The 26,117-nt window shown below is 37.0% G+C and overlaps 1 pseudogene; it reads left to right on the top strand.

Annotated features, from left to right (window-relative positions):
* Window positions 1-13,219: 13,219 nt before the first annotated feature.
* LOC108705288 lies at window positions 13,220-25,263 on the top strand (annotated as a pseudogene).
* Window positions 25,264-26,117: the final 854 nt, after the last annotated feature.

Here is a 26,117-nt window from a genome sequence, read left to right as displayed (position 1 = left end):
TTTCCTTTTTCTAAGTGATAATAAAACAGTACGCTGTGCTTGATCCAAACTAAGATATAATTAATCCTTATTGGAAGCTAAACCAGCCTATTGGGTTTATTTTAATCATTAAATGATTTTTTAGTAGATTTAAGGAATGAAGATCCCTTATCCAGAAAACCACAGGTCCCAAGCATTCTGAATAACAATTCCCATACCTGTATAATTTATATAAATAAACTGCTATGTATCATGGGAATAGCCATTCAATCTGAAAATGTACAGTACAAAAGGAACAGGCTACATAGCAGATAAACTCTGTAGAATACAATGGGTTTAGATTCCTGTGAAAGAAATAAACCTATTGTATACTACAGATTTATGTGCTATCTGATATTTAACCTGCGCCATTTAGCCCTATTTTAACTCAAATGGTTACAAATACACATTTATCCATTATTAGCAAATTAAATCTTTCACACCAATATTATTTTGTAAAATATGCTTCATTGTAGTATTAAGAAAACTGCAATCTAGTTTAGCGGTATGTTACTGAACCCTGTGGCTTTTTCAAGGTCATGTTTTGTTGTCTGTATGGCTACAAGTTCACTAACGTGTGACTATATTTTCTTTGTTTGAAAATATTTAGTTTGTTTGAAAGTAAACTGATATTCATGTTTTTTTTGTAAAGGCACAGGGCTGATGTGCCAGACTAAAGGTGGTCATAGATGTAGAGATCCACTTGATTGATTTTTCTGATGAACTTGACAGTAGTTGAATAATTATTGCTTTATTTAAAGCTTGCACACGTCACTCAAAATACATTAAACTGCGTATACATTGTAAAAACTCTTTAGATGCATTCCCTCTGGCTGCTGTGCTCAGGTAAGCCATTTACACAGATTTATGCTTAGACTTAATAATGCAATGCTGTCTGCAGGTATTCTGCTTTTTGCAACATCACTTTTTTTAAGTAATGAAATTGTTTGTTTGTTTAAACAATGATGTTTTAAGGGTAGGTAATGAAAATTAACGGAGGCACATTTATCAAGGGTCGAATTTCGAATTCATGTGAGTTATTTTAAAACTCCATTAAATTAGACTTGAGTAAATTTATTATTAAAATCAAAATTTTTAAACTCGGACAAATTTAAACAACCCAAAAATTCGAATCAAATTCAATCAAACTTCTGAAAAAAACTTGAATATCAGAAAAGGCTGCAAACATCCCCAAATTGATCCCTGGACTTCTCCCATTGACTTTAAGGGGCAGATTTCTCAAAGGTCAAATTTCGAAGTGAAATATACTTCAAAATTTGACCATCGAATGGCTATACTTCGACTTCGAATATCGAAGTCAACTTTTCTTTACCGGATTTGACTGTTTTGCGGTCGAAGTAAAATCGTTCTAATCCTGCTCCCCCTTGCACCCGCCGCACACTATTTCCAGTGATGTAGCCAGTTTATGGGAGGCTGTGCAGAAAATCGGGTAAATCCTGAGAAACACAGAAGACCTGACATCTGTGTGTCATTCCCAACACAAACGTGTAATGTGAAAAACAAGTGACCCACTATGTGTAAGGCTGCACAGCTCTAATTGTGTCTTCCCCAGAGCCTGGTTTCTCCATAGTAGAGACTGATCATTTAGGGGGTTATTTATTAAAGTCCGAATGCCAAAAACTCAGAAAATGTTACTGTAAAAGACGAATTTTTAGTGAGCAACAATAAAATCGAATTTTTCAAGATTTATTATACCCTGAGCATGGAAAAAGACAGAATCCGAAATTCTGCATCTCAGACGTGACAAGTCAATGGGAGAGATCCGTATCCTATTTCGACTATTTCAAACTTACTACAGGGATGCGCAGTAAGTTATATACTGTATGTTCTGCTAATGTAGAACTTTAGGAAAGGCTAAAATGTATGTCTCATCTCATCTGAAACATAAACTGTCAGTAGGCATTGTGATACTTTCAATTTCACACCCTGATTCTTATGTGTTTTTCCCTCTTTTTTGTGTGTCAGTCTGTAGGGTGACGTAGGGTGACGTTTTCTAGGTTTAGTGTAGCCTCACTTAGAGTCCAGGAACAGGCAGATGTTTACTTTACACACAAATAAAAACATTGAGTGACAGGGGGTGACATACTAAACTGAAGGCATTTGTAATTCTTGCCCTGCTCTTTTATGAACATCAACCTTGATAATAAACTCCTGTTGAATCTTCTTTCCTTTCCAAGAATTTGTATTTCACTTCACCATAGCAAATATAGCATCCATTGTCTTTCAATATGATCCATTCACATTATAAGGGAGAAGAGAAACCTCTGCTCTCTTGTTCCTAAGGGAACCGTGATAAATAAAATAGAGTTGTTATATTGCCCTACACATAGGCCCACTGTATAGTTTATGTGCCATATGTTAGAAAATGGAGGGAGGAACACAGGTTACCCGAAAAAATGTTTATGGACCTTTGCAGGCTATCAATGAAAAGAAAAAGAAAGAAATTTTCCACTAAAAATTGAAAAATTTAAGTCCTATGCACTCCACTGTACGTCGCCTGGTCTGAGCTGGCGAAGGCAAGTCTGGCGAATGAGTCTTAGTGAATTTGCGGATTTACGTCCATTCGCCAGAGCTAAAATTCGCCTGCCGTTAGAGTGCGAATCAACGCTAGCGTCTATCTCCTTCGCTAGCGAAGTGATGCCTGCACCCGTTCGGAAATCGTTTCGCCCTTTAGGCAATTTGCCCCAATATATTACATTATATTAACCCTCTTGTCTTTATTAAAGTTCTCTGGACATGTGTAATATAATCCGGTAACCTAAACCATTTGCAGCAACATTTATAATAAAGACGTCTATACAACATTAAATTCCCCACCCTATGCAAATTGACCTAAGAGCAAGATCACTAGCGAAGTTTCGCTTGGCACAAATGAATACTAGCACATCTTCGATATGAAATGCTCGCCTTCATTCGACGTCCGCGACGGAACTTCGCATTTTAGTGAATTTAGAGTATTAGTAGCACATTTGCTCCTGGCAAAGTGGTGCGATGGGTGTGTAGCTGACGATGGCGAAAATTCACCCATTAGTGAATCTGTAAGTATCAAGCATTAGATAAAAGACCATTCATTTCCCAGAATTCCTGTAATACTTTTTTGGTAACAGCCTGAATAAAACCAGGTAGATGATGATCTTGGTTGCTGTGCTTTAGGGACATATTTATCAAGGGTCGAATTTCGAGTTTATGGGAGTTTTTAAAAACTTCCATAAACTCCAATTAACTCGAAATTGGAAAAAAACCCCACAAAATGTATTAAAAAAAAAAATAAAAAATTCGGGTGAATAGGATTGACCCGTAAACTATTTGATCAAATTTAATTCAAGTTTTTTTTTTTTGTAAAAAAATCATTTTTCAAAAGATCACCAAATGACTCCAAATTGATTGCAGGAGGTCCCCGTAGGGTAAAACACCAATTTGGCAGGTTTAAGATGTTGAATAGTCGAATTTGAATTCTCAAAGTGACCGTACATGATAAATTCAAATTTCAATTTATTTTTTAAACTCGAATCAAATTAAGGTTATTCCCTAGTCAAATTACACTAAAATAATCTCGAAATTTGAATTTAAAAATTAAAATTTTCTATTCGACCCTTGATAAATCTGCCCCTTAATGTTAAAACAGTAGGTAGCTTTCAAATAGCTGTTTGATGGTGCTAAAGGTCTGCATACATCTTAATGAGTCATATTAATAAAGCACTGGTGAGGCCCTATAAAGTGTATGCAGCTTAGGCCACCATCTTTGAATTCAAGATATACAAAGATCCCAACGTGTATTAAAAGTGATCTGGGTGTATTTTGGCTACTCCAAGGTTGTCCCCTGATCATGCTCCCTGCTCATCTGCTTCTACAGATTTTATTTGAGTATATGTTTTTCAGTGGTGCAGGAAAGTCAACATGTCTAGATGAACAAACATAAGAGAGAAGGATTGTCAAACCCGAGGAAGGATCCATGACATTTGGAAAAATGACTCCAAAAATATATTTTTTTCTTTTATGTATGATTATTACATCCTAATCCTAATAATGTCTGTTTAACCCACCGTAGAAGTTCTGTTCTGTGGGAGTGTAATATTAGTGATAATGCTAAATAACTTTACAAATTGAAAATACTTCCAATTCGAATTCAAAAAGACCAACCGAAATTAAGTCGAAGTTTTTTATGGTCGAATAGGTCAGTTTTCAATCGAAGAGGTCCGTATTTGGCTAAATTCGAATCGTACGAATCGAAGGAATAGCAAATTCAATTGAATTTGATTCGAAGTTTTTCCAAAAAAAAAAAATTCAATTTTTCAAAGTCCACCAATTGACTCCAAATTGGTTCTAGGAGGTCCCCCATAGGTTAACACAGCAATTCGGCAGGTTTTAGATGGCGAATGGTCGAAGTTGAATTTTTAAAGAGACAATACATGATAAATTTCGATATTCAAACTTTTGCATTTCTTTCAAATTCGAATCGAATTTGGACTATTCAATAGTTGAAGTACACAAAAATAGCTAATTTTTTTCATTCGAAAATTCACCTCGACCTTTGATAAATCTGCCCTAAGTATGATGTAGAGAGGGATATTCTGAGACAATTTGCAATTGGTTTTCATTTTTTATTATTTGTGGTTTTTGAGTTATTTAGCTTTTCATTCAGTAGCTTGCAATTTCAACAATCTGGTTGCTGCTAGGGTCCAAATGACCCTAGCAACCATGCACTGGTTTGAACAACTGAGTGAAATATGAATAAGAGAGGTCTGAATAGAAAAATTAGTAGGAATGCACCGAATCCAGGATTCGGCCTTTTTCAGCAGGATTCGGATTCGACCGAATCCTTCTGCCTGGCCGAACCGAATCCAAATCCTAATTTGCATATGCAAATTAGGAACGGGACGGAAATCTCATAATTTTTTGTCACAAAACAAGGAAGTAAAAAAATGTTTTCCCCTTCCCACCCCTAATTTGCTTATGCGAGAAGGATTCGGGGGTTCGGCCGAATCCAAAATAGTGTATTCGGTGCATCCCTAAAAATTTGTAATAAAAAGTAGCAATAACAATACATTTATAGCCTTACAGAGCATTTGTTTTTTCAATGGGATTAGTGACCCCAATTTAAAAGCTGGAAAGAGTCAGAAGTAGAAGGAAAATCATTCAAAAGATATAAAAAATTAAATAATGAAGACCAATTGAAAAGTTGCTTAGAAGTGGCCATTCTATAACATACTAAAAGTTAACTTAAAGATGAACCACCCCTTTAAACATAACCAACAGTTATTTACAGGAAGACTTTATTTGTTCATATATATATAATTTATATAAGGTATGTTCCTACATTTTGCCATCTGCTGTCAGTTAAAAATCGCATGGACTGCAAAATAATGTACTTTTTTGAAGTGCTTTGACATATTTCACAGCCTAAATTTTAATTAGAACATACGTCAAACACTATAAAATTGTCCCATCTGCCTTTAAAAGCACGACAGAATGAAAACACACACTTGAATATTTCTCAGTTTTGTGTTACACAATTTGCTATGTTTTACACTGCCTAAAACTGAAATGTATGCATGTTTTCAAGTGCCAGTATCCAATTGAAGGAGCATCAGAAGAAATTACATTTGAGCAGGCTGATGACATAAAGCAAATGATCTGGAAAAAATTTTTTGTTTGGCCCAAGTAAGAGTGAGACGTTTTTAATGTTTTAAAATAACTAGACAACTATATGTTTATTAAAGATATATAAAGGGGTTGTTCACGTTTGAGTTAAAGGGATACTGTCATGTGAAAACATGTTTTTTTTCCAAAAGGCACCAGTTAATAGTGCTGCTCTAGCAGAATTCTGCACTAAAATCCGTTTTTAAATCAGCAGACTGATTTTTTTTATATTTAATTTTGAAATCTGACATGGGGCTAGACATATTGTCAGTTTCCCAGGTGCCCCAGTCATGTGACTTGTGCTCTGATAAACTTCAGTCACTCTTTACTGCTGTACTGCAAGTTGGAGTGATGCCACCCCCTCCTTTACCTCTCCCCAGCAGCCCATCAGCAGAAAAATGGGAAGGTAACCAGATAACAGCTCCCTGTTAGATATAAGAACAGCACTCAATAGTACAAATCCATGTCCCACTGTGACTCTATCAGTTACACTGAGTACGAGAAACAATAGACTGTCAGACAGCAGTTCCATAGTGCAGCACTGGCTCTTTCTGAAAGCACAGGATCAGGCAAAATGACCTGAGATGGCTGCCTACACACCAATATTACATCTAAAAAATACACTTGTTGGGTTAGGAATGACATTTTATATACAGTAGTAGAGTGAATTATTTGTAGTTTAAACTGTGTAATTTAGAAATAAACCACTACACCATAAAAATCATGGATTCATTTAACTTTGTATTTTGTATTATTTGTGCTTTAAGTTATTTAGCTTTTTATGTAACATTTCTCCAGTTTGCATTTTCAGCAATCTGGTTGTTACCCTAGCAACCATGCACTGATTTGAATAAGAGACTGCAGTACAAATAGGAGAGGCCTGAATAGAAACATGACAAATCAAAAGTAGCAATAACAATAAATTTGTAGCTTCACAGAGCATTTGTTTTTAGATGGGGTCAGTGACCCCCGTTTGAAAGTTGTAAAGAGTCAGAATAAGGTACAGTAAATAGTTAAAAAATGAAAAGTTAACTTAAAGGTGGATCACCCCTTTAAACTTTAAGGCACTGGTGAACAGGGGGTGTATTTTTTTCCACAAATCTGGAAAAATCTGGAAAAATTCATGGTTTTCCTATATTTTTTGAAAAAAAACCCCCTAATGCAAAACTTCACCGTGTTAAAGTTGTCGAGGTCTTATAGAAGTCAATGGGAGCTGTGCTGATCTTTTTGGACCGCTTTTTATCAATTCGGACTTTTAGAGGTTTTCAGAACTTTTTTTCCACTAGCAATTGTCTAAAAACTCAGATATTTATGGGTTTATTTATTTTATTAGTGCATCATTCGACTTTTATTTGTAGTTCATACTTTTTATATTCATATCTTTAAATAAATGAAATGGCATTTGTGGTTTTTGAGTTCAGTCGTGGTTTCAGCAAAGAAAGTGGCTCGGTTTGAAGCACATTTCACGATAGCAGTGAGACAGTTCTCAATGTTTCCTTTAAGCTCCAGATCCAATGCCTTTTTCATATCATGCTGGCTATACTTGGTGTATCTCATAAATAGTTTCCCCAAGAGAGACCTGCCCTGTAAGGCCTCCTGACAGGGCAGGAAAGTGTCTGAGAGGTCAAAAGTGGCTTCAAAAAACAAAGTGGATCTGTCAAATACCTATGGTTGTTGTTGTTCAAGAATTTGGTGATTTGGGAGATTAGGGAGAGGACTTCACTGGTTTAGGGGGTTGCTGTGCAGGGTCTGGTGTGGTCTTTGATTGTTGGAGTCCCAATTTAGAGAGTAAGAGAGGCCCTTCCAATGATTTTGTGATAGAACAGACCTGTCCGCGATGTTGAAAAGTCAGGCAGAACCTAACTCCAGCTTGTCTCAGAGTCGTGGTGACATATCGGAAGTCTCTCCTTTTCTGTAGTGTGATCAGTTCTAGGTCCTGAAATTCTGAAATTGTGGAGCATTCCAGCTTGATGGGACCATGATCTCTAGCTGAGTGGAGCAGATCTTCTTTGGTCTCAAAATAGTGAAGGCATACAGGTAAGTTTTGTGGGGGTTCTTCTGGCATGGGTTTAGGGTGTGGATCCTGAAGGACCCTATCAGTATGGAGTAGGTCAGGACTGGATTCTGAAGGGAGTTTAGAAAAAAGTATTGACAATATTTCCTGGGGGTCACTGAAGGATTTTGGAACATTGTGGATGCAGATATTATTTCACCTGGATCAGTTTTCCAGGTCTTTAATGTGAGATTCCATACATTCCATTGTGTGTTAAAGTTTGCCCATCTGGGATTTCAGACACTATGAGGATGTATGAAATTTCAGGGCAAGGTGTCACTGGTTACTCGTGCCTCTCACTAGATTCAATTTTAGGGTATCGTCCTTGTACCTTTAATGGGAACTTATGGTAGTGGGATTGGCTTCTTGTTGTCCCAGTATCTGTGCTCTGCAAGAACTACCATATGCTTTTTGTATTGTAAGAAGGAACTCTTCCCTCTTTTTTTTTTATAATTATTTGGACATATGATTTCATATTCATAGGGTAATGACAATAATATTAAAATGTAGGTTAGAAGGGATGAGCAAAATATATAGTCGCATTTTGCTGTTAAAATGCCCATAAACTCTAATGTATAGAAAAAAAACCTGTTTTAAAAAAAAAAAACTCCCTTTGACCTTTTTTTTTGTGAATTTTGTAACTGAGGCCCTAGTGCCATTTTTTCTTGGTGCAGATTACGATTATTAAATTCATGCATTTGTGTATACTTATGTGTTTTGTTCATTAATGTATATGAAAAAGCTTCTATGAATAATAATTGTTATTGGATGACACATGGTTTCTGTATTAGTCAATAGAAAGCAAATAAATATACAGGTATGGGACCTATTATCCAGAATGCTCGGGACCTGGGGGTTTCCGGATAATGGGTCTTTCCGTAATACATACATTAAATAAACCCAATAGGCTGTCTCTGCTTCCAATAAGGATTAATTTTATCTTCGTTTTGATCCACTACAAGATACCGTTTTATTATTACCGAATAAAAGGAAATCATTTTTAAAAATTTGGATTATGTGATTATAATGGAGTCTATGGGAGACGTCCTTTTCGTAATTTGGAACTTTCTGGATAACGGGTTTCCGGATACAGGTCCCATACCTGTATTAACCAGGCCAGGAATGAATGATCAGTATATAGATCATCAAAACAAAAGCTTAATGTCTCATTTCTTTCAAATCTCTGGCAGAAGAAACACCTCTCAGTAACATCAAAGAGTTTATGTGAACAAAAGCTGCATATCAAAGCAGTCAAACCCAAATAAGCAGCTACCCACAGTACACATTAGTTATAAGTAACAGGATTGTATGGGGAACATCAGAGATTTACATAGAATTGCTTGGAGGGAAGATAACAGATGTTTAAATTCCAATTGAATATTTGTACATTATTTTCTAGGCTTGAGATTAGACTTTTTAGCATCTTTATTGTACTGAAGTTAACCTCATGCCCCAAGAGTTAATATAGTTGCTGATGCATGCCATAAAATATTAGATATTAGATCTAAGAGAATAATTCATTTAAGATGACTTTGCAGATTTTTTTGTGATCCTTTATGAATCGAAAATATCATATTTGATGTCAGCAGTGTTTTACTGAATTGTAATGTTAAAGCTATATCAAATGGGAGATTTCTTTTAGTGACGTTGAAAAAAGAAACTTTGTTGCTTAATAACAGTTTCATTGACTGCCAACAGATCAGTGACATTTGTCTTAATATCTGTTTTTCTTGTAAATTTATGGGTAGACCCAGTAAAGATGAGAGATTGTAGGAACTCTTGAAGAATAGTGTAACAGATTAATTCAATGCTGAACTGAGCAAAAATAAGTCAAATTTTTGCCGCCATGACAACAAGAAATTCATGGTTGGGCACCCTTAGATCATTGCAGGTTTTCAATTAAATAAATACAGTATGTTCACATATTGCAAACATTTTAAAGCACTCACAGAATATTTGTGTGAGGTTGAACAACTCTCCACGTTTCCTCATCAATTTTTTGTTTTTTTTTGTTTTTTTGAATTCATTATGTTTTTTTCAATAAAGAAGGGTAAAACAAAGGGGTACAGAAAAAAGAAAAGGAAGGGGGTGGGGATTCACAGGCAGCAAAAATGTATCGAAAATTTACATTTCTTGACACTTAGCAAATCTTCCAATGAGTTTGAAACCCAACTGTATTCAAACTTACATAATTGTGTGGGACATCAAGGATAGAAGAATATCTGAGGAATATAAGGGAAGGAAAGAAACGTTTACCTATTGCCCATAACTTTAATAAAATCTATCCATGGGGACCAAATGTTCCAATATTCTGGGCTGTTATTTTCCAGGATAAAGGTTAATTCTTCAAGGCATCTAATTTCTTCCACTTTAACTAACCATTCAAGAACGGTAGGTATTTGAGCAGATTTCCATTTTGCTGGTATCAGCGATTTTGCTGCTTGCAGAAGATGTAGAGTTAATGCATTTGTGATCATTGTATTTGTCTCATGGTTACTATTAAAAATAATTAATACATGGTTTTCTTTTCGTAGATTGCTCTGTGTAATTTTATTAATAAAATATAATATCTCTTCCCAGAAACGGTTAAGGCAAGGGTAGGATAGCCAGATATGGGTATAAGTCCTTTCTTCTTTGTTACACCTCCAACATTGATTTGAATATTTTATATACATTTTTCCAGTTTAAAGGAATTGTTCAGTGTAAAAATAAAAACTGGTTAAATAGATAGGCTGTGCAAAATAAAAAATGTTTCTAATATAGTTAGTTAGCCAAAAATGTAATGTATAAAGGCTGGAGTGATTTGATGTATAACAAGTCAGTCAGAGCACTACTTCCTGCTTTTCAGCTCTCTTGGTTTACACTGACTGGTTACCCTGGCTACCAGGCAGTAACCAATCAGAGACTTGAGGGGGGGGCCACATGGGTCATTTCTGTTGCTTTTGAATCTGAGCTGAATACTGAGGATCAATTACAAACTCACTGAACAGAAATGTACCATGTGGCCCCCCTTCAAGTCGCTGACTAACTCAGAGTTATAGAGCTGAAAAGCAGGAAGTTGGATTCTGGCTGTTTTATTAGACATCTGTTCACTCCAGCCTTTATAGATTACATTTTTGGCTAACTAACTATCAGGGCCCGAAGGCGTAGTTTGCAGTGCGGACCAAGGAGGAAGCTTGCAGGTTTCTAAACACGGTTCGCGGTACAAGATGGGGTCAAGAGTTAGGATAGTCAGACGGGCAAGAGATCAGTTCAGGCAGCAATAAGTTGAAAACAGGAACAGGCAGGGTCGATATCAGGAATCCAAAACACAATAGACGCACCCAGGAACACAATAAAGTAGAACCTATACACGGGCAAAGGTATAGAGTCTCAACCGTCCTTTTAAACTGATTTTTGGTGCCAAAACGTGCGTAGTGACGTCATGCGTCACGTGCTGACGTTGCGCGAGGACGTGGCACGTTTTGATGCTGGCGCAAGTTCGCTGAGTCCAGATGCGGCGCCCTTGCCGCCTTCCCACGTGGCCTGCCCTGGGCGCCGCCATCTTGGATGGGACGCCGGCGGGAGAGGATGCGCTGGACCGCGCTCCTTACACTAACTATATTAGAAACATTTTTTATTTTGCACAGCCTATCCATTTACCCAGTTTTTATTTTCACACTGAACTATTCCTTTAACAGGGGTATAATACTACCTAGTGATGAGTTTATAAAAAGCTTCAGTTGTCTTAGCTGAGCAAAAGAGTTTATGAGTTGATTTAAAAATAGAGGAACATGTCTGCTCTGAAAAGATAGTTTTTAATTCTCTAGCCCATGCAGAACAAAAAGATGTCTTATCCTGGGAGAGATTATTTATTAATATTTTATATATTTTATATAGGATTTTATCAGTCTTTTTGACCAGAAATTGTTCCCACAGAGTTAGTTGTCTATCCCAGTTTTTACTTTTCATTGGTTTTATGTAAGAATAGAGTTGGTTATAATTCCAATTGTCTCTGGGGTGGAAGCCCCAGCAGTGCCGAATCTCTGTTAGAGAGATCAACTCATTGTATTTAATGAAATAAAAGACTCTAGCACATCTATTGTCCCAGTTATCCCATCTAGTAAACGCTCCTTTCTCCGTCCCGGGAGGAAATTCAGGATTATTAGTTAAAGATTGGAGAACATGGGGGCAACCTGTTTAATTGTAAACTCTCTTACTACTGTGCCATATTTTTAAGGTGGCTTTTTCAGTGGGTGTTCAGAGGCTTTTTTACAGTATTTTTGATCTTCCACCCACAGTATGTTCTCCGATGGTAGAGGGGAGTAATTCTGTTCTAGTATAATCCAATCATTTTTTCCCTTTCCATGAACCCAATTATATATCCTGGACAAATGTATAGGTAGATATCAGGGAGGCTCAATCCTCCTTTTACTTTAGGGAGGACCATAAGGTTATACTTGGAGTCTTGGAGTTTTCCCATTCCATATGAATCGTGATACCATAAATTTCATAGATTTAAAAAAAGATCAAGGTATCAGGAAAAATAAAGAATTTTTGGTAAAAACGAAATTTTAATGGCTTGGATTCTCCCAAAACATGATAATTTTAATAGTCCCCAATTCTTGAGTAATTTTTGTAGTGAGCTCAAAAGTGTGATATAATTAACTTCGTAAAGTTTTCCCAAGTTTTGACGCAATTTAACAATAGTGGTTTTTGTCATGTTTATGTTTACTAATGTTTTATAATACTCATTTGGAGAGATTGACTTTAAAGTCGGATACTTCCCCGAAATCTCTAATAAGATTAAAAGTGTTAGGTAAAGAATTATATTTTTTGTCTGCCACCTTTAAACCAGAAATATTTGTGTTTCTTCTAATCTGTGCTAAAGTTTCTATCACTAAAATAAAAAGGATTGGGGAAAGGGGGCATCCCTGTCTGGTCCCATTAGAAATTTGAACCTTAGTAGATACCATTTGCCTTAATTCTTGCAGACGGATTACCGTATAAGGCCATAACTTGCTGTCTTATTTTCTCCCCTTAGCCAAAACCTATAAACGTCAATTTTGGCGTCAGCATTAAAGTCAATGGGCATCCGAATAGTGTCGACAAGCAGCGTTTTTTTGATGCTCGCTCGCTGCCTCGCTGCCTCGCTGCCTGATACTGAGCGACACACTATGTATGAGGTCAGGAGAAGTTTTTTTGCGCATTCGCATTAAGTATAGAGAGCCAAAGGAAGCTTCTAATTCATTAGCAAGATGGCAGCCTCGATGTTCCGAAGCTGGGCAGAACATCAAGCATAATTTTACGCTTTTGTATTCAGATTGGTTAGAAAAAAATATAGTGATTAAGGTCATCGAAGTGAGTACTTTAGAGGGAGATAGTGCATGAGTTTTGCCTTTCCTTCTCCTTTAAGACTTTTCTTGTTCAGAATATTAACACATTTGCCTATATTTATACATTATATATAATATTTATTGGCAAAAGGTCTTTGTACAAGAGAACACAATGCTTAGTTCAGCTGTGGAACACTGGATTCTTCTTGGATTTTATTTGAATAAAAACCTGATCTATCAAGTTTCTCAGGACCTGGCATTCTTCATGTGTGTTCCTTGTGAAGGTGAGTTACACTGAATTCACTATGATATCTTATCTGTTATAAAAAAAAAAAGTAATAGCTGTAATGATGAATTTGGTTGCAGAAGGTCTTTTTTTAAAATAGACTTTTCTAAGGAGGAGTAACAAAAGTTCATCTTGTCTATTGCTTCTCCTTGGCTTCAAATGTTAGTTGCAGAAGTGATATTCATAAATCTTTGTATAAATCTTTGTGTAAAGTACAACGTCAACATTCCTCCGATGAACCACTCTCTTTAAAAAAAACTGGTAAGCAGAATTTTAATTTCTGCTAAAGACCATGAGAAATGTATTATTTTAAACATCTCAGGGCAATGGTACACACTGTTTCATATAAATCCAAGCTACCCAGGCAGCTGCTTGCCTTTAATGGTAGCCGCCTTTAACTGTGCAACCAGGGTGGGGTTTGGACCATAAACACTTGTGTTAATTTTTTGAGGTGGTTGCCGGTAAGTAGCTGTCTTCACAAGAGGTTCTGAGAAGTACTGAAAATGAAAACTATAACATGAAGCTAAGCCTGGAGCAAAATGTTGCCATTAGCGCTACTATTTTCAGCCATGTTGTAGTTGACATCTATATAACCCACCCCTGGTTTGGTATCTTTTGTCTAAGTCAACTCACAGCAGTCTGATGAAAGTAAATAGATAAAAATGTCACAGGTCTCTTTACTTTACTGATTGCAAGGTGAAATATGTCAGGCTGTTTTAAGAATATTTTGTCAAAAATATTTTGAATTTTTCTATTTTTAAAATATGATTTTACTTCCATGCATGATCATGACATCCATGATATGAGATTTGCCTCTGGTTTCCACAATACTGCGGGCCCTTTGACTTTGTTTTTTACATTTTCTATTTCCGGGATTTTTTTTTTCATTCTGTTTTGCCAAAGCCAAGATATTCTGTCTTGTACAGCTTAGTGCATGCAAATAACACATGGCACTGCCTATAACGAATGTCTCTCAGTGGTATAACTTGACCCCTAAGGGCCCTGGTACAGAAATTTACATCAAGGCCCCCCTAAAAGGGTTGTTCACCTGTAAATTAACTTTTAGTGTGATGTAGAGAATGATATTCTGAGACAATTTGCAATTGGTTTTCATTTTCTATTATTTGTTGTTTTTGAGTTATTTAACTTTTTATTCAGCAGCTCTTCAGTTTGGAATTTCACCAGTCTGGTTGCTAGGGTCCAAATTATAATGATATGAGGGATAATGTACCTCCTACTGTAAATGATAAGGATATTAGAAGTCACTTAGGGGTTCTGTGACCATATAAAGGCACGAGGTTGCAGGCTGAGTTATACAGGGAACTCTGAGTATCACTTATGTATTATAAGGGATAATGTACCCCCTACTGTAAATGATAAGGATATTAGAAGTCACTGAGGGGTTCTGTGACCATATAAAGGCACAAGGCTGCAGGCTGAGCTATATAGGGAACTGTTAGTATGTATTTTAATATCAATTATAAGGATATATATAAATAATTAAAGACACAAGGCTTCGGGCTGATCGCATACAAGATGTGATCTGTCCTTTTTTTCCCTGTTGTAATGTTGTAAGTTGTAATGTTATTGTTTTGAGCACATGCTAGTCATCTACGGATATTGCTGCAACTTGCTAAGGGTCTGGGCTGCAAATAATTCCAAGGTTCCCTTCTTTCGTTATATGCTCCTGTGCATAATCACCTATTTTTTTCTTAAAAGGGATGCCCTACTGCCCACCCCTGATCCTCCGAACTAGGTTCCCCCTGTTCCCAATATGTCCTGTTTTCCAAAAAGCAGAGTAGCACAACTGGGTTGAAGGAGGCCATTATATGCCACTTTGCAAGGGATCTCTTACCCTGAACATGATTGGTTCATGCTGATTGGGACTTGGCTTTAGCGATGTGTTTGCAATCAATGCAAGAAAAGCTTCATATTTGTCAGAAGATGTCTTTCAGATTTTTCTCAGAAGGTAAGACCCCTATTTGGGGAGTCTAAGTGGCCCATTTCAGGTGGGGGAGGGCTCTCAAGAAATAAAAACTACCTTTTATATGAGGCTTTCCAACTTGTTTATATATGTGGGGTAGGGGGAGCTTTAATTGCGGTATTAAACTATTAGGGCAAGTGAATTTCTAGCTTGGGATCATAAGAACCAACAGCTAAGTGTTTCTTTCTCCAGGGTATACAGATGTGAACTTTTAATTGTACAACGCAGCAGGTTTAAAACACTAAGTTTGTCCTAAAGATTCCATTTCCTTATTGCAAATGTAATAATTGATTTGTCAGTACATTATTTAAAGCTTCCATTCCTTGTCTAATGTAGCAGAATGTTTACAGAGTAACTCAACTGTGGTCATGTTTGTAATTCAGAGCATTTGTTGAAATGTTGAATTTTGCAACATATTTGTACATACTGTACATACCAGCTTTGAGGAAAGTAGGAACATGTGCAAGGAAGTGCAGAAACTGAAAGGAAAGAGGAAAATAGGGCAGCAGCTTTGCCTGGAGTCTCAGAAGGCTTTACTGATGCTAAACCGCGAAAATAACTACCAAGGCGATGTGTTGCTTGATCTGCCGTAAATAATACCTAGAACATCACCATTTGTCTGCTTTGGGGGACAGCTTCTGACCTGACACATATCTTGAACTTTATATGACCTACGCTGTTGTCTGAAAATCTATCCAATTGTCAAAAATGCCTTTACATACTATACTCTGCTTGCTTAAACTTGTACTGAGACCAATTCACCAAAGCACATACTATATCTTATAGAAACCATTTAAATAATTAGCAATAGAATGATTTTAATATATAACTGTATCGGGGAATAACTGGTAAACCTGCTTACAAATTTTATTATAAAATGAAATGTTAATGATGTAGGAACTGTTTGTGTAGCATGATGTAAAGTAAATGGCTGTTGATGCTTAGCATACATGAGATATGGTGGAACAGAGAATTGTATGATGTTCACAGGCAAAAATATTTGACTTTGTTTAGCTGTAGATTTAAAAGTCTGGTGCTTACTAAAGTCAAAACAAACAGTGGAGAAGAAAAGTCTGGAGCATACTGAGATCTACTCAACAGAGAACTAAGCAAACACCCAACATGCAGGGTGTGAGCTCAAAACAGAACATGAGCAATGAGAACAATTGCAAGCTCTTTCTCAACCAAGATAAACATAATTGTGGCATTTGCAAAAAAAAAAACCCAACTGATAGATTTCCACATTTGCTTAAATAATCTCTACTTTTGAAAGCTATTTTGTTTTAAATTCACAAAAGTACCTGCCATCATATTTTCTGCTGTAAAATTGTATCCTATTATAAAATAAATTCCTTTATGTAAATTATTCATCTGAATATGAAGCATCTTTTCATCTCTCATCAAGGGATGACTTGTATCCCTTGGGAAGATATGTTGGTATACCTTAGAGTATATTGTTTGACTGCTGTATATTAAATACTATACTCAACCTGTGTAGCTTAGTTAACTTTCTCTAGAATTCATTCATGTTCATTTAGTATTTTAGAGATTGTGCCATATTTCTAAAAATGTGGGAGAATGGGAAACACCTACAAAAGTTGTAATAATTGGTTTAAAAAAGGTGTATTTCTATAGTTCCATTCTGTCTACTCATGCTTTATCACATTTCACAGCCATTGCTAAAATCCTTCATTTTGAGCATTTGAATTGCATAGGTGGCCTAATCTTTAAAATGAATTGCAGTACTTTGAGTGGGGTGATTCATCTGATCCCTTTTTATTATGGATGTACAGCAAACACAATTAAAAGTGGGAAATTTACCATTTTCACTTAAAATACTTTGTTGGCCTTTCTTAAGGGTAAGAGGGACATAGTAAGTCTCTGATATTTTTCTCCCTTCTATAGCCTTAAAAAGTTGGTTCCAAAAATAGTTTGCCAAAATGTTTATTTCCTTGATGAACAGGACAATATTGCCAAATTTCCATATCAGTCTGTTGACTGTGTCTCGGAGACAAAAAGAATACAGGGCAGAATCAATTTTTCCTTTTTACTTTGTTGCAAAAAGTGAGTACTTGGTATAGTATTAACCTCATTCATAGAATGTGCCAAAGCCTAGGTCATGCCCCCTTTCCACAGACCGGGACATAGTGTTTCACTGGACAACTTGTAGTTCTCAGCTGAGGATTTTTGTAGAAATTGTTGTTTTGGTGTGTTTCTAATTCTGCTTGGGTTATGGAGGCTTTAGTACAGACCAACTCCACCTAATAGAATCCCAGCTGTACTTGCTCTGTATAAAATAGTGGCCAAACATAGACATTAAAATAGGCACTTATTTGAAGAGCAACACAAGCATGCAAAAGTTCATGGGGTGCCCAATATGGGTTGTGATTAACTATTGGTAGCCCCTAGGGACTTGCAGCCCACAGGAGGTTATGTTTGGCAGTGCCCCTTCAAGCCAAGAATTTAAAAATAAGCATGTCCTTTGAGGCCACCGGGAATAACATCCAATGGGTTGGTAAGCAACAGCTTGCTCACTGGTTGCGGATCTCTGATTTGTCAACAACCCAAAGAAGAAGGGCCCTCTCCATATAACCACTGCAGGATCAACTAAAGATATTTCCACATTATGATACATGGAGGTTGCCTGTCTTCTGAATTGTTCAGTTGAAACGCCTAAAGCTACAAGCAGTGGCACCCCATGAATCACTTTATTCAGTTTATCACAAACAAAAGTAGTAGTGCCGAATGCACAAATTTGGCAAATGTCTCATTGGACTAACAGGATCGTTTAAGTGATTGGTTTGGCACCTATGCTGCAAAATGATTATTGGCGCATTTGTTTTGGACTTGTGATTTAAAGCACCCTTTTGCTTTTTAATCAAGATTTTTGCTGGATGTCACATAATGATTTGTTAGGTGTTTTCTACCTTTCTGTTTAAACAATAAGAAATCTGCCCCAGCCCCCTACTTATACAAGGTTTATAAGATACAAGGGCTATAGAGTAAAAGAAGTAATGATCCAGAGAACTTTATCATCACAAATCATTATGCTAATTCCAGTTGTACTGTATATGTAAACACAAAATGCTATAAGCGTTTCTTGGTCTTGTTGCATAATCTAAAATACAGACTAGTTTGAAAGTACAGGTATGAGATCAGTTATCTAGAAACCCATTATCAAGAAATTATAATTATGGGATGGCCATTTCCCATAGACTCCATTTTAATCAAATAATTGAAACATATGTAATAATGAAACAGTACCTTATACTTGATCCCAGCTAAGAAATAATTTATCCTTATTGGAGGCGAAACCATCCTATTTGGGTTTAATTAATGTTTAAATATTTTTTTAGTTGACTAAAAATCTATGGAAAGATCTGTTATCTGGATAACCCCAGGTCCCTAGCATTCTGGATAGCAGGTCCCATATCTGTTCCTACAAATACAGACCAATTTGAAACAAAGATACCCCTGCTTGCCTAGAATCCAAAATATAAAGAGGCACGAAAGAATCAGAGTGAGTGAGCATAAAGGAAAATGAAGTAGTAGGATGAAGATATTTGTGGGAAGGCAGAATAAGAGGCAACTTTTTCAAAATAAGTGAGCATATAGGTGGCAATTAGTATGGTCACTTTAAAAAAAGAACTCCAGACAATGAGTGCAGTGCCATTGAAACTTTTATGAAGATGTCATGCTATAGAAGACTATAAGAGAAGAGCAGTTATAAGAAAAATGTGAAAAAAACGTTACACAAGTATTATCATTAATTGCCCTACAGGTGGAAAAAAAAAATAATTAGTAAAAAGAGACAATAAAAAAATACTCTTTTCATTTAATTAGGACTGATGCATGGACACTGCCTTGGCGGGGCACACTTATGCATACTTGGTACAAACCATGTAACTAAAAGTGTCTCTTTTTACTAAATACAGACATTTTCCTTTCAATAAGTTTCTTCCTAAAAACTATATAATAGGAGTGCTGGGTTAATTTGTTTTGTTCAATATATAAATATATATATAGTGTTTCTCTGGGGTGGGATTGGGGAAGAGCAGTTGCTCATTTTGCCAATGTTGGCTTTGTTATAGTAAAGTTGCATTACATTTTAAGTTCATAATTATATTTTCACTGTAGTGCTGCCTGCTTGTATTAAACCTTTTTTTTTTTAAGTTGCAAATTTATAACTCAGACCATGCGGGCCGGACAAAGCCTGTAATCATGGAAGCGCTGAATGTGTCCATGAAATTTTGCAGCAGTGTCCAGAAGTAGACTATTTAGAGTCAATTGGTGGACTCTGAAAAATCTAAGGGGCAAATTCACTAAGCGCCAAAGCGTCAATTCGCTAGCGTTGGGCATTTTCGTTACTTCGCAAATTCACTAACGAACGCTGGCGTAGATTCGCTAGTGTTACTTCACACCCTTACGCCTGGCTAATTTTCGCTACGGACGTAACTACGCAAATTCACTAATGCGCGCAGTGTACTGAACGCTACCTTTTACGCTAGACTTCCTTCGCCACCTCAGACCAGGCGAACCGCAATAGAGTAGATAGGGATTGCTTAAAAAAAAGTCAAAATTTTTTCTAAGTCCCAAAAAACGCTGGCGTGTTTTCTACATTATGGGTGATAGGCTGAAAAAGATCGAAAATTTTTTTGGGGCTCCCCTCCTTCCCCCCTACATTTCCTGACTCATGGCAACTTACCTAGACAGTGGGCACATGTTTATTTGATGTTTTGAAGGTTTTCTAGGCATTTGTAGTGCTGATACTTATTCCTCCATTGAAATTTGAATTTGGCGCCGTATGCAAATGAACCATCGCTAGCGAAACTTCGCTTCGCTTGGCGAATCAACGCTAGCGCAACTGCGCAACCTTACGCTACCCCTGTGCGCAACTTGGGATTTTAGTGAATTTGCGGAGCGCTGGCGAAACTACGCCTGGCGAAGTGCGGCGAAGCCTGGCGCAACTACGAATCTTAGTGAATTTGCCCCATAGTATTTTTGGGGGAAAACTTCGATACAAATTCAATCAAATGAGCTATTCCTTCGATTCGTACAATTCGAATTCGGGCGGATACGGACCTACTCGATCAAAAATGGACCTATTCGACCCTTGATAAATATGCCCCTAAATGTAAGCTAAATATGCATTCGCCAATGTGTTTTTTTTATTATCCAAATGAGCCAATCGCTAAAGTTTATGACTGTAAAGTTACATTTCTTTAACGTGTACTTCACCTTGTATAGAAAGTGTGTGGCTTTTTTTTATATAATTAAGTAATTCTGATTCTGTTAAGGTATAAAACTATTTTAATGTACAGTATTTGTGTATTTTTGTTTGGGAAATTTAATTTTGACATTTTGTTTGTTTTTTTTTGAGCAACAAGCCGGTAACGGTTTCCTAGATAGGAATGCTTTTAACTCTTTTAAATATGTAATATGTTCCTCGGTGCATAGAGTGACAAAGAAATACATGCATGTTGTGAAACTCATCCTTACATAACTGTATCATGTGTATCAGTATCACCATAAATGAGGTTAAAATGCCCCAGAGTTGACTTAGGTGTTGACTGTTGGATTTACTTTTCATCCACAGGCTTCTCCTGCCCTCTAAAGGCCACTTTGTGTTTTGGAGTGGTTGGATATGTACCTTGTTATGTTAATCCAGATCATTTTTCACTCTTTGCAGATGTACAATGGTCAGTCTTCTAGGTGTTTATCAACAGAGGCATTCCTGTGACATGCCAAGCCAATATCTGGCTTCACCACTATCTGTCTTGGTGATGCAACAGCCGATATTAAATTAGACTTGAATTCTTCAAAGTAAATGATTCCGCGCTGACAGTTGTGCAGCTTCTCCTAGACTTGTGTGCAGAATAGTGAGTAGATAATAGTGGGGAGAAGATCGACTTGAACTTGAATTCATCAGGATCTCCGAGCACCATTTGTGGCAGCATGCAGACTCCTCTTTGGCTTTTGTCACATCCCGGGTATTGGCCTGTCAAGTTATGTGACACAATTATGTTGAGAACTGCATTAGAAATTCAAGGTGTATTTGTGAAGTCAGGCTCCGCTTTTGCTAAATACACAAACATGCCTTATTTTATATTCTCATGAATCCAGCTTACTTTATTTCATTATTTAGTATGCTGGAGGTGTTATTGCTGCTTTTGCAGAAGTGGTTTAGGTGATTAATATGCCCCTTTAGTATAGCGACTTCGATTCGATTTTGACAGATAGCATCTCCCTGCAGCTTAACTATTTCAGTACCAATGGGTCATCAGATGGTTTTAAGTATATTTCTCATATCTCATTCTGTTAAGGGATGAAACTTTACAAAAAAAAAAGTGTTGGTGGATATCTGTTTATATTATCATTATTATTAACAGTGAGTGATGTTATTTATATTTATCATATATCCTATAGAAAGGCCATATCTGTGCAATGCCTATATATTTACATTTAGAGCTTAAACTTTAAGATCATTTATTCTTACTTGAATGAGGCAAGTATGAAGCCCTTAGAATGAAAAGTAGGTATAGTGAGGATGTTATCAATAGATTTTTTTTATTATCCCCATGCTTTGGTATTGGATCCATTATCTGGAAACCTAGGGGCAAATTCACGAAGCGCCTAACACTAGCGTGAATTCGCTAGCGTTGGGCATTTTCGTTACTTCGCAAATTCACTAACGGACGCTGGCGTAACTTCGCTAGTGTTACTTCGCAACCTTACGCCTGGCGAATTCGCGCAACGGACGTAACTACGCAAATTCACTAACGCGCGCATTGTTCTGAACGCTACCTTTTAGGCTAGACTTCCTTCGCCATCTCAGACCAGGCGAAGCGCAATAGAGTAGATAGGGATTGCTTCAAAAAAGTTAAAATTTTTTCTAAGTCCCTAAGTTCTAAGTTTTTCTGTATTATGGGTGATAGGCTGAAAACGATTGAAACATTTTTTGGGCCTCCCCTCCTTCCCCCCTACATTTCCTAACTCATGGCAACTTAACTATACAGTGGGCACATGTGTAGGGCAAAATAAAAATTTTATTTGATGTTTTGAAGGTTTCCCAGGCTTGTGTAGTGCTGCTACGAATACTTCCATTGAAATTTGAATTTGGCGCCTTATGCAAATTAACCATCGCTAGCGTAACTTCGCTTTGCTTGGCGAATCAACGCTAGCTCAACTTCGCAACCTTACACTACCCCTGAGCGCAACTTCGGATTTTAGTGAATTTGTGGAGCGCTGGCGAAAATATACGCCTGGCGAAGTGCTGCGAAGGCCAATGCAACTACGATTCTTAGTGAATGTCCCACCTATTATCCAGAAAGCACTGAATTATAGCATGGCCATCTCCATCCATTTTAATCAAATAATTCAAATTTTAAAACCTTGATTTTTTACTGTAATAATTAAACAGTACATTGTATAAGGATCACCGTACCAGAGGCCACCCCTTTAGACTAGAAGAAAAGATCTTTCATTTGAAGCAACGTAGGGGGTTCTTCACAGTCAGGACAGTGAGGTTGTGGAATGCACTGCCGGGTGATGTTGTGATGCTGATTCAGTTAATGACTATAAGAATGGCTTGGATAATTTTTTGGACAGACATAATATCAAAGGCTATTGTGATACTAAGCTCTATAGTTAGTATAGGTATGGGTATATAGAATTTAATTAAAAGTAGGGAGGGGTGTGTGTATGGATACTGGGTTTTCATTTGGAGGCGTAGAACTTGATGGACTTTGTCTTTTTTTCAACTCAATTTAACTATGTAATTAACTATGTAACTATATATGTGTGATCCCAGCCAAGATAATGTATAATTCATCCTTATTGGAGCCAAAATAATCCTGTTATCCTACAAATATCTAAACAATTGTTTAGCAGACTCAAGTTATTGAGATCCAAATTAGGGAAAGACCCCTTATCTGGAAAACCCTAGGTCCTGAGCATTCTGGATAACAGCTCCTATACCTGTATTTTTATATGATTATGCGTTTATGTTTTTTTTAGCCTGAACCATACCAGTTCACATGCTGGTATTATTGTTTTTATACTACAATTTTACACATGATGATTTCAGCCACAGAAATACAGATTTCCTGTATGCCTTTGCTATACAGATATGGGATCCACTATCGGGAAACCTGTTATCCAGAAAGCTCAGAATTACGGTAAGGTGATCTCCCATAGACTCCTTTTTTCCCAAATTATCCAAATTTTTAAAAATGATTTCCCTTTTCTCTGTAATAATAATAAATCAGTGCTTTGTACTTGATCCAAACTAAGGTATAATTACTTCTTAATGGAGGCAAAATAATCCTAATGGCTTTAATTAATGTTTAATTTTTTTTTAGTAGACTTAAAGGGGATCCATCACCCAAAAAAATTATTCCAAATCGTATTTTATCAAGTTAGTCAAGTAAAATGAACTCTGATTACACTGTATAAATTATTTGAATCTTGTTTCCTTCGGTCTGGGAATTCATAATTATAACAAGCAGGCAGGAGCCATTTTGTGGACACTGTTATTAAGACAAGCCTTGTATCATCTCAGAATCTTGTTTGTGCACTAGAATGAGGGACCCGATGTCCATCCCCATTCACTGGTTACCAGGGCCGGAACTAGGGGTAGGCAGAGTAGGCACATGCCTAGGGCGCAAAGCTGGGGGGGGGCGCCATGTACGTAATGCCTCTGTCATCTACCTCTAGTCCGGTTCCCTTCTCTGCCCGACTATCTGTGGTATTTCAGCCTTTTTGCGCTTGTGCGCATGCGCAAGAACTCTAATCAGCGCATGCGCACGTGAGCCGCAATTTGTGCATGCACACGAGAGAGCGGTAATTCGCGCATGCACACGAGAGTGGCCATTTGCACATGCACGCGCTAAGCCAGCGCCGCGACTGGCCAGCTTGCCTAGGGTGCCTGGCCAGCACAGGCCCGGCTTTGCTGGCTACACAATTAAATGGTTAAGAGAACTGGGGGAATGTGGGGAGAGCAGTGACATGTAGGAAGTGCTGAATGAAAAGTGAAAGTAATTGTCTGCCTAAGTCATAGAGGAGGGGCAGGCAATATTTTATTGACAGCTGAGATTTTTAAATGAGCTTACAACAGCTATGAATGCTTTAATAAAAAAAGGACTTTTATTAAACAGATTTTTATGTCTGGGTGACAGGTCCACTTTAAGGTATGGAGATCCAAATTATGAAAAGATCTCTTATACAGAAAGTCCCAAGCATTGTGGATAACAGGTCCCATACCTGTATTATTAAGGCACTTCAGTCCTGCTTTCTGTGATGTAAAATGAGACCTTTGAATGTGCCCAATACTCTTATGATCTCAGATCTGCAAAGGTCTGTTTATTTTGCATTTGCATGTGATTTCATAGCATATTAGACATACAAAAGCTTCCTGGTGAGACTACATCTTGAAAATGGTAAAAAAAAAAAAAATTCTTATGTTTCAGGACCAACTCTTCTACAACAGAAAGAGTCTTATGGGAAGTTTCTCCTGGATTATATTGCTTTGCCGCAACTAAAAAATGAACTTTTTGATTTGTCCAACTGAATGAAAGAATTGAAGATTTTCACAAGCACGCTGCGCTGGAGTATGACAGCCACAAAATAGAGTTCACTGCGTTCCTGCTGTCGAGGAGGTTGCAGAATTTCCATTCCCTTTATGCCTGTAAATTCACATTCTGCTGAGTTGCTTTGTCCAAATGCAGCTCTCTTTATGAATCATATTCAATCTAAAGAAACAAGGGTTTCTTTTGCTATCACTTTTGTTGAATGTTATATTGAAAATGTAGTCGCTCTACAAAAGCTAAGTGACCTTCCCCAAGCAGATCCTGGTGCGCTTATGCACACTGGTGGTATTCATTTACAAATATTATTAGCCACTATTCATATGTTGGCCTCACAGTCATTTACAATGGAGAAAAAATAAGCTGTTTTTTTTAAAGTTAATAGTTTGATGGTCATTTTTCTAGGACACTACACTGTTTTCATGAGCAGAGTATTCAGCCCTATGTGATACACAACTACCTGTGCTTTTTGCTGCACTTTGTAAAGATTCATACTGTTATATTGTACCAAAACTAGGGATGCACTGAATTTTGGATTCGGCTGAATACCGAACCGAATCCAAACCCTAATTTGCATTTGCAAATTAGGGGTGGGAAGGGAAAAACATTTTTTACTTCCTTGTTTTCTGACAAAAAGTCACGCAATTTCTCTCCTGCACCTAATTTGAATATGCAAATTAGGGTTCGGATTTGGTTCGGCCTGGCAGAAGGATTCGGCCGAATCCGGATCCTGCTCAAAAAGGACGAATCCTGGCCGAATCCCGAACCGAATCATGGATTCAGTGAATCCCTAACCAAAACCATAATCAGATCAATAACATTTTTTGCTAATAATTTGTTAAACTGTTTTTTTTTTTTTAATAATCTAAATGGATAACATATATAGAAATACAAATAAACACAATACTGCTGATGTATAATTGTTAAAGGGGAACTCCGGGTTCCAAACCAAAATGTGATAAAGAGGCTTATATAACACAGAAACCCCTAATATACCCATCACAGTTAACTGTTTCTTTGAAAAGTATGAAAAAATTTAATTTTCTATGCTGAAATCCAGCTGGTTGACAGTTCTTCTCTTTCTGCATCATTTCAAATCCTGGCAGGGAAGGAGGACTAAACACTGGCAGGGAAAAAGGGCCTAAACACTGATGTTACAAATTGTAACAACTTCTCCACAGCTTACAGACAGCATGCAGGAACTACATTACCCACA

The sequence above is a fragment of the Xenopus laevis genome, chromosome 1S (genome assembly GCF_017654675.1).
Source record: "Xenopus laevis strain J_2021 chromosome 1S, Xenopus_laevis_v10.1, whole genome shotgun sequence".
Lineage (NCBI taxonomy): Eukaryota > Metazoa > Chordata > Amphibia > Anura > Pipidae > Xenopus > Xenopus laevis.
This window is presented reverse-complemented; position numbering and strand designations above follow the sequence as displayed.